Genomic DNA, 9,408 nt, shown 5'->3' with positions numbered 1-9,408 from the left:
GTATTGCAGTTGTGAAATAACGATTTCAGATGATAATTTTATCATTATATAATGGTCTATATTCCGATAACATACAACTACTTAAATCCCTGATGTGGATATCCAAAGGCCATGGATTTAATGACATCGACATCCTGGAAACTCCATTGTTCAAAAGAAGACATGGAACGGGGGGTCTCCCCTCCAAAAGCAGTAAATTACGATTGATGCTCACCTGACGATGATGAGATACCGATGAACTTTCATAGTTCCCTAAAGAATTCGGATCCGAAACCCATTATCCCAGTTCGGTGGTGCCATGGTTGAATCATGTGGGTGAAGCCAACTTTGAACATAATGGAGCTGATCAGAAAGAAGCTTTCCATAGTATTTTTCATTAGGGTTCCCAGTAACAGTAGTGCTCTGAGCTGCTTGTTCCTTGCGAGAAGCAAACTGTGCCTGTAAATTGACAACCTGTTGGAAGAAATGAATGATCAGATCTCTCTATTCGAAAATCAAATTAGGGTTCCAAATCATCAATTTCAAACCTGTTGTTGGAAGGCAAAGATAAGAGAAACGAAGCCATAAATGGGGTCTTGGAGCCTAGCTTGAGCTTCATAGGATATTGTGACGGCAGCTTCACAACGTTCACTTACAGGGAGGTGAGCAAGGAACTTTAAGACATTGCTTGCACCAAAAACCTTGTGAATGGCTGCAAATTGGGTCGCAGCTTGCTCTAGCTGAAATAAGGTGCAAAGACACATCCTTTAACGCATTTTCTTCTCAAGAACTTGCAGGCACCACAAGAGGAACCAGAACCAGAACCAGTCATGATGATCTTCTTTTGTGCATGATGATCTTCTTTTGTGGGTATTTTTAGTGGATTTTTTATTCTTCTTTAAGAAAGAGAGGCCGGGGGGAGGTTTTGAGGCAAGCATTATCACCAAAAGGTGATTTATAAACACTAGAGGAAGGGGGAGGTGGAGCATGTAGTAATGATTTCTTAATTACAATTGATTCCCCTATTGGGCTACAAATTTCATATTTTTATTATTATTTATCAATCCTTTTCCTTTTCAAAAAACCCTCTATGAACTGCATTCCCCCTCTCTCTCGTTTTAAACATTGAATTTTAGGGTTGCATTAATTTTGTCACTAAACTCAATTTTATGCACTAAACTTGTTTGGTCATCGTTGGCAGTTAATCGACATCAGTCATCGGTCATCTTTCACAGCAAGATTAGTATCCAACTTCTAACATCCTGAATTCCAGATTAGTAGTTCGGGTCAGCCTGAAACTCATAATTTGAGCCCATTAGATCCCCTAGTTCAGTTTTTAAGGGTATTGGGCTTCAACTGGCCCAAAAATTAGGGCAAATGATGACTTTGGTATGGGTTTTAAAGGAGATGGTCCAAAGTAACAATTTACCCATAGCCGGTTTTAAAGGATAAAACCCCCTTTTTATATGTGTTTTTCATGTGAGCTACCCACCAAAAACACTCTTTCATTTTCTCTTCTCTTATATTCTTTATTTTCTTCCTTAAAGCAAGTAAAAAGGTGGAAGTTTTTTGAATCTCAAGCCTAGTTAAAGTCAACCAAGGTAAGAATCTTAACTTTCATCCCTTAAGATTCATTTCAAGCCCTTAATCTCAAGTTTTGGTGTTGGTTTTAGAAAATGGGTTTTTAAGAAAGGTTAAGGGAATCAAAGGATTTAAATTTATTCTAGTAAATTTGAGTTGGTTGGAGTATCATTAACCTTTTTTTAAGTCTTAGATAAGTTAGTAAACCCTTTTTATTGCCTTTGTTTAGCTAAGAAGGTAGGTGAAAGTTCAACGACAAGGGGTAAAGAAAAAGTGAATCCTAGTTGATTCAAGAGGAGTTTTAGCAGCCAAGGAAGCCAAGTAACACACTCACAGCTTTATCGAACCAGTTGTGGATCATTAGAAATGAGTTATAGCTAGGAAGTTGAGTTTGAAGCATGTTAAGTAAGATTTCATGGTAGATTCCTATTAAAGTTATTTTAGCATGTAATAAAGCCTTATTTATGACCCCCATGATTCACATAAGACGTAATAACAAGTGGAAAACCTCAAAGTAGTAAAATCATGGAGTTTGGGTAGCAAATTTGTGCCTAAATAGGGCATGTTTAAGGGCGAGTATCGATACTGTTAGAAACAATATCAATATTTTTCATGTTTCAGGCTTAAAATCGAGAGTTTTTAAGGGAAGTATCGATACCCCGTTAAAGGAATATTGATACTAAAGTTTCGGTATTGAGACTGAATTGCTTGGTATTGAGACTAGGATTCCAAAATACCATTTTGGTATCGGTACTCTAGGGAGTATCGATACCCAAGGTCCCACTATTGATACTCCTATATGAGTATTGATACTCCCCTTCTTATTTCAAGACACTTCAGTTGGGGTGTCAATACCTTAGGTAATGTATCGATATTGAGGAGAGGATATCAATATTGTAAGGCCAATATTGATACCAAGCTTAAGGGGTTGTTTGTTTACTTCAGAATGATTAAGCATTGAATGATTCAGAGGCTCTGTATGAATTAGCGCTGAATGTGACATGTTGTTTGATAATGAATCTGAATCATTCAGAATGTACTTTTGTGCTGAATCATTTAGCACTGTTTTGCTGAATCAGTCAGTACTGAATCATTTAGAGGTGAGAAACAGACACGCTGAATGGTTCCATTCATAACCAAACAAACAACCCCTAAGTTTTGGATTTTTAAAATCAAGAGGTATTATAGAAGCTAGTGAGGTTTCCCAAAAGCTTTTAATTACTCTCAACTAAGACTATAAATGAGAACCAATTTATTGATTAATTTAAACATAGAAACAAGATAAAGTAGGATGAAATAAGACTAGCCTTGTTTGAATGCTTAGGAAACGACCAGTATACTCAAGTTCCTTTAGAGAAGCTATCAGTGTCGAAAGTATAGATTCAGTCCGGATATCCTTAGGGAGTAGGCAAGGCACTTTAATCTGACTAACCAAGGCCAAGGCCTGACAATCACTAGGGGGTGGGTTAGTCGAGGGTGTGGTGTCCTATGCAGAGATTCCAGGGACCTAATCCTTGGTAGACTAGAGTGGTGTGTGAGTACCAATATGTAAAACCCTTAGCTGCACCATGATGTCTACCATAGATTAGAGAGTGAGTATACAAGTATACTCACTAAAGCAAAGCATTAGACCTGATAGTCTGAGCCTTTCAGTGATACACTTTTAACATTATCTAAATGTTAATGTGGAACTGACCTAGTTAGCTCAGTGTTTGAAATTTGTTTCCTTATGAAAATTAAGTGGGGTAGTTGAGGATCTATAAAGATCAAGGTCCAGACCAAGAACATATCAATGTACGTCTCAAGTTTTTGGAAGGGCATGTATATTTGTAAACCCTATTGTAAAGTTGAGTTATCAATTTTTTTAAAAAAACGTTAGTATGTATTATTTTGAATGTAAATATCTATTTAGGGAGATGCCCAATATAAAGTTTAAATTATATTTTTATGGTTGATTTTTATTGTGATAATGTTCGTTTTAAAGTAAGAAAAAGAGAAAAATGTCGGTCAGCCACTTCTATGGTTCTGTGTAGCACTTTGATCGGTTGAATGCGTGTCATACTATTTAAGGGTGTTACATTTAGTGGTTTTAGAGAAAGGTTTAGATGTTCCTAGGACCCCAGAGTTGGTTTCGTCAAAGTACTATCGTTGTAGAAAGTTCAGAGCGGGCCTCCGACTAGATATCATCATTCACCTATCTGCCGATCTACCACGAGTTTTCACCAAGTTAGTTTGTCAGACGAATTTAGTAGAAAGAGTTTTAGCAAGGAAAGCAGCGAAAAAGGGTATTACTTCTGGTCAGGGTAGAGAAGTTGTTGAGTCAACAGAACCATCCCAGCCATCCAAGAGGTCGAGAGATTCTCAGGAGCCTTGGAGAGCCCCAGCAGGCCATTCTAGCAGACCACACAAAGTTTGAGTGGGATGGAAGTAGGATCATTCAGTGCAAGAAGCCATTGTCTACCGCATATGTAGCTAGTTTTGGGGGATCATCGAGAGTGCCTTCTCAGTCCAGTTGTTCTCTCTTTGGTAGAAGGCACCCAGGAGTTTGTAGGCTTGGGACCAAGGGTTGTTACTTTTGTGGATCCCTGGATCATTTTCTCTGATATTGCTAATAAGCTCAGGATATAGCTCCCGTTTCGACCCAACATTCAGCTTCGACAGTGTAGAGGGGCAAAGGATCTTAGAAATGAGGGAGTTTTTTTGGTCAAGCTAGTAGGGTTGTAATTCAGTATGGAGCTAGTATGAAGTATAGAATTGTGACCCGTCAGTTTGCGATCCGAGCTCAAGAAGATGATGATGGAGTTGATGCGATCTCAGGTACCCTTACCCTGTTTTCTATTCCAGTTACCACTCTAGTCGACCTTGTTTTCAGCTCAAGATTAGATGTTCTAGTGGTTAAAAGTTTTCATAAATGCCTAGTAGAGATTCAGAGTGAAACCTTTATGTAGGGAAATTTCGGGATAAAATCTCTTGTAGGAGGGTAGAGTTGTAACACCCCAAATTTTGGGTCAGTAGTTATGGTGAACCCAAAACCTGTAATTTGATCCCATTATATCTCCTAGATCATTTGTTAAGGGTATTGGGGTTCATTTGGCCTAAAATTTTAGAGCAAATGATGATTTAGTATGGGTTTTAAAGGAGAGGGACCAAAGTAGCAATTTACCCAGAGCTAGTTTTAAAAAATAAAATCCCCTTTTTATAAGTGTTTTTTACGTGAGCTACCCACTAAAACCACTCTTCCATTTTATTCTTTATGAATATTGATACTCCATTTTCTTCTTTATGAATATTGATACTCCATTTCTTCTTTCAAGGCACTTCAGCTAGGGTATCAATACCTCAAGTAAGGTATCGATACTGAGGAAAGGGTATCGATACTATAAGGCCAATATCGATACTAAGCTTAAGTTTTGGATTTTTAAAATCAAGAGGAATTATAGAAGCTAGTGAGGTTTTACAAAATATTTTAGTTACTCCCAAATAAGACTAAAAGTGATAACCATTTTAATGATTTCATATGTAGAAACGAGATAAAGTATGATGAAATAAGACTAGCCTTGTTTGAATGCTCTAGAAACGACCAGGAAACCCGAGTTCCTTTAGAGAAACTAGCATGTCAAAAGTATAGATTTAGTCTAGATATCCCGAGGGAGTGCACAAGGAACTTTAAGCTTACTAACAAAGGCCAAGTCCTGACACTCGCAAGGGGTGGGTTAGTCGAGGGTGTGGTGTCTGATGCAGAGATTTTAAGGGCCTAATCCTCGGTAGACTAGAGGGGTGTGTGAGCTTCGAGATGTAGAACCCTTTGTCGCAACATGTTGTATACCATAGAGGAGATAGTGAGTATACAAGTGTACTCACTAAAGCAAAGCAGTAGACCTGATAGCTTGAGCCTTTCAGTGATAAACTTTTATTATTGATCTAGTTGTTAGTATGGCACTGAGCTAGTTGACTTAGTGTTCGGAATTTATTTCCTTACATAGATTAGGTGGAGCAGTTGAGGAGCTACAGAGACCAAGGTCCAGACCAAGAGCATATCAGAATACGTCTCAAATTTTTGAAAGGGCATGTATATTTTTAAACCCTATTATAAAGTTGAGTCATCAATTCTTTTTTAAAAGTCGATATATATTATTTTGAATATAAATATTTATTTCAGGAGTTGCCCAGTATAAAGTTTAAATTGTATTTTTATGGTTGATTTTTATTGTGAGAATGATCATTTTAAAGTAAGAAAAATGAGAAAATGTTGTTCAACCACTTCGGAGGTTCTATGTAGCACTCTGATCGGTCGACTGTGTGTTGTACTAGTTCATATGTTCCTAAGACCCGTGGGTAAGTGTCAATAAAAAGTTTATGAGTGTACATTCCCCTAAAGAGTTAGGTCGTACTTCTGAATCTGAATTAGTAGTAGTAATTCCTTGTTTTTATCTTAATCTCAGATTAGAAATGGATAGAAGCCCAGGCCATAATAGAGAGGGTAGAGACGAGAGTATACCTTCTTTAACCGATGATTCTAGAGATAAGTTTGTCCCAAAATCCGAGAATGGAGGGCTTGGAGACACATTGATCGATGAAGTGACCTTTTTGGAAATTTGACGTCTACCTTCAGGCAAATAGTGAGAGTCATTCCCCAAACACTTCTACCCCACCTGTTCACCCATCCCAACCAGTTCCTCCTGTTGTATAAAATTAGGAAACCCCAATATAAAGGCTCCAGAGGTATCAAACCATTGATTTCTTTGGATCAAGAGATGATGATCCATTCGTATCGAACCAGTGGTTAATAGAAACCCTTTGGACACTTCGTCAGCTGCATCTCACCCCTGAGGGAATGTTAGAGTGTGTATTTTCCCTACTGAAAGATGACATAATAGACTGATGAAAAACTGTAGAGATGTCGTTAGAGCCTGAGCGATCTACTTGGGACCAGTTTTTTGAGGAGTTCCTCCAAAAGTATGTCAGAGAGACCCATATAGACACAACGAGGGACCAGTTAAATCAGTTAACTGAATGGGGATAAATCTGTATACGAGTATGAGGTTGTGTTCCTCCAGTTGTGTATGTATGCCCCAGAGTTGATTTCATCAGAGTACTATCACTACAAAAAGTTTTGGGGGAGTATCCGACTAGATATCCTAACTCATCTAGCTACCAATCCACCATGAGTTTTTGCCGAGTTAGGTCATCAGACGAAGGTAGTTGAAAGAGTTTTAGCAAGGAAAACAGTGGAAAATAGTAATACTTCTGGTCATGGTAGAGAAGTTGTTGAGTTAGCAGAACCATCCTAAACATCCAAGAGGTCAAGAGATTCTCAAAAGCCTTGGAGAGCTCCGAAAGACCAATCTAGCAGACCACACAAAGTTTGAGTGGGGGTAGGAGTAGGACCAATCAGAGCAGGAGGCCATTTTCTACCACGTTGGTGGCTAGTTTTGGGTTATCATCGAGAGCGTCTTCTTAGCCTAGTTGTTCTCTCTGTGGTAGGAGTCACCTAGGAGTTTACAAGCATGAGACCTGGGGTTATTACCGTTGTAGATCCCTGGATTATTTTCTTCGAAATTACCAGAAGCTCAGGATAAAGTCATCTCTGATAGTTTAGAGAGGTAGAAGATCTCAAAGATGAGGGAGTTCTTCTGGTTAGGCTAGTAGGGCTGCAATTTAGTCCGGAGCTAGTGTATAACATAGAATCATGGCCCATCAGTTTGTAATCCGATCTCACAAAGATGATGATAGAGCTAATGTGATCTTAGGTAGCCTTACCCTATTTCCTATTTCAGTTACCACTCTAGTCGACCTAGTGTTCAGCCCTTAAGATTAGATGTTATAATGGTTCAAATTTGTCATAGATTCCCATTAAATATTTAGAGTGAAACCTTTCGCTAGAGAAATTTTAGGACAATATTTCTTGTAGGAGAAGAGAGTTGTATCACCATGAATTCTGGGTCAGTAGTTCGGGGTTGACCTGAAACCCATAATTTAAGCCCATTAGATCTCTTAGATTAGTTCTTAAGGGTATTGGGATTCAGTTGGCCTAAAAGCTTAGGGCAAAAGATGATTTTAATATGGGTTTTAAAGGAGATGAACCAAAGTAGTAATTTACCCATAACCAGTTTTAAAGGATAAAACTCCCTTTTTATAGGTGTTTTTCATGTGATCTACCCACCAAAACCACTATTCCATTTTCTCTTCTCTTCTCTTCTTTATTTCTTTTATTCCTTAAAGAAAGCAAAAAGGTGGAAGCTTTTTGAATCTCAAGCCTAGTTAGAGTCAACCAAGGTAAGAATCTTAACCTTCATCCCTTAAGCTTCATTTCAAGCCCTTAATCTCAAGTTTTGGCGTTGGTTTTAGAGAATGGGTTTTTAAGGAATGTTAACAGAATCAAAGGATTAAATTTTATTCTAGTAAATTTGAGTGGGTTAAAGTATCCATAACCTTGTTTTAAGTCTTAAATAAGTTAATAAACCCTATTTATTACCTTTATTTAGCTAAAGAGGTAGAAGAAAGTTCAAAGTCATTGGGTAAAGAAAAAGTGAATCCTAGTTGATTTGAGAGGAGTTTTAGCAACCAAGGAAGCCAGGTAACACACAACTTTACCATACCAGTTATAGATCATTAGAAATGAGTTATAGCTAGAAAATTGTGTTTGAAGCATGTTTAGTAAGATTTCATGGTAGATTCTTATTAAAATTATTTTAGCATGCTATAAAGCCTTATTTATGACCCATCATGATTCACATAAGACTTTATAAAACCTCAAAGTAGTAAAATTAGGGAGATTGGGTAGCAAATTCGTGTATAAATAGGGTATGTTTAAGGGTGAGTATCAATACTGTAAGAAGAAGTGTTTATATTATTCATGTTTCAGAATTTAAATTGAGACTTTTTGAAGAGCATTATTGATACCCCTTAAAGGAGTATCGATACTGAGGGTTCGATATAGAGATCGAGATCAAAGGGCTTGGTATCAAGAACAACCAAAATGCCATTTTGGTATCGGTACTATAGGGAGTATTGATACCCAAGGTCTCAATATCGATACTCCCCTTCTTCATTCAAGGTATTTCAGCTGGGGTATCAATACCTTAGGTAGTGTATCAATACTAAGGAGAGGGTATCGATACTGTAAGGCCAACATCGATAACAAGCTTAAATCTTGGATTTTTAAAATCAAGAGGTATTATTCAAACTAGTAAGGTTTTTCAAAAGCTTTTAGTTACTCCCAAATAAGACTACAAGTTAGAACCATTTTAATGCTTAATTCAAATATTGAAACGATATAAAGTAGGATGAAATAAGACTAGCCTTGTTTGAATGCTCAGGAAATGACAAGGACACCCGAGTTCCTTTAGAGAAAGTATCAGTGTCCAAAGTATAGATTTAGTCTAGATATCCTGAGGGAGTGCACAAGGCACTTTAAGCTGACAAACTAAGGCTAAGGCCTGACAGTCGCAATGGGTGAATTAGTCGAGGGTGTTGTGTCTGATGCAGAGATTTCGAGCGCCACATCCTCGGTAGACTAGAGGGGTTTATGAGCTCTGAGATACAAAACTATCACCTGCACAATGATGTTTACCATAGAATAGAGTGTGAGTATACAAGTATACTCACTAAAGCAAAACAATAGACCTGATAACTTGAGCCTTTTAGTGTTACACTTTTAGTATGATCTAGTTGTTAGTTTGACACTGAGCTAGTTAGCTTAGCATTTGGAATTTGTTTCCTTACGCATATTAGGTGGAGTAGTTGAGGAGTTATAGGAACCGAGGTCTAGACCAAGAGTAGATCAGAGTACGTCTCAAGTTTTTGGAATTGCATGTGTATTTTTAAACCCTATTATCAAGTGTAGTC

General features: G+C 37.7%; 1 pseudogene; it reads right to left on the bottom strand.

The window, feature by feature from the left end:
* Positions 1–252: 252 nt before the first annotated feature.
* On the bottom strand, positions 253–811 carry LOC120171151 (annotated as a pseudogene).
* Positions 812–9,408: the final 8,597 nt, after the last annotated feature.

The sequence above is a fragment of the Hibiscus syriacus genome, unplaced genomic scaffold (genome assembly GCF_006381635.1).
Source record: "Hibiscus syriacus cultivar Baekdansim isolate YM2019G1 unplaced genomic scaffold, ASM638163v2 tig00111812_pilon, whole genome shotgun sequence".
Lineage (NCBI taxonomy): Eukaryota > Viridiplantae > Streptophyta > Magnoliopsida > Malvales > Malvaceae > Hibiscus > Hibiscus syriacus.
Note: the sequence above shows the minus strand (reverse complement) of the source record. Positions and strands in the feature narration are given on the sequence as shown.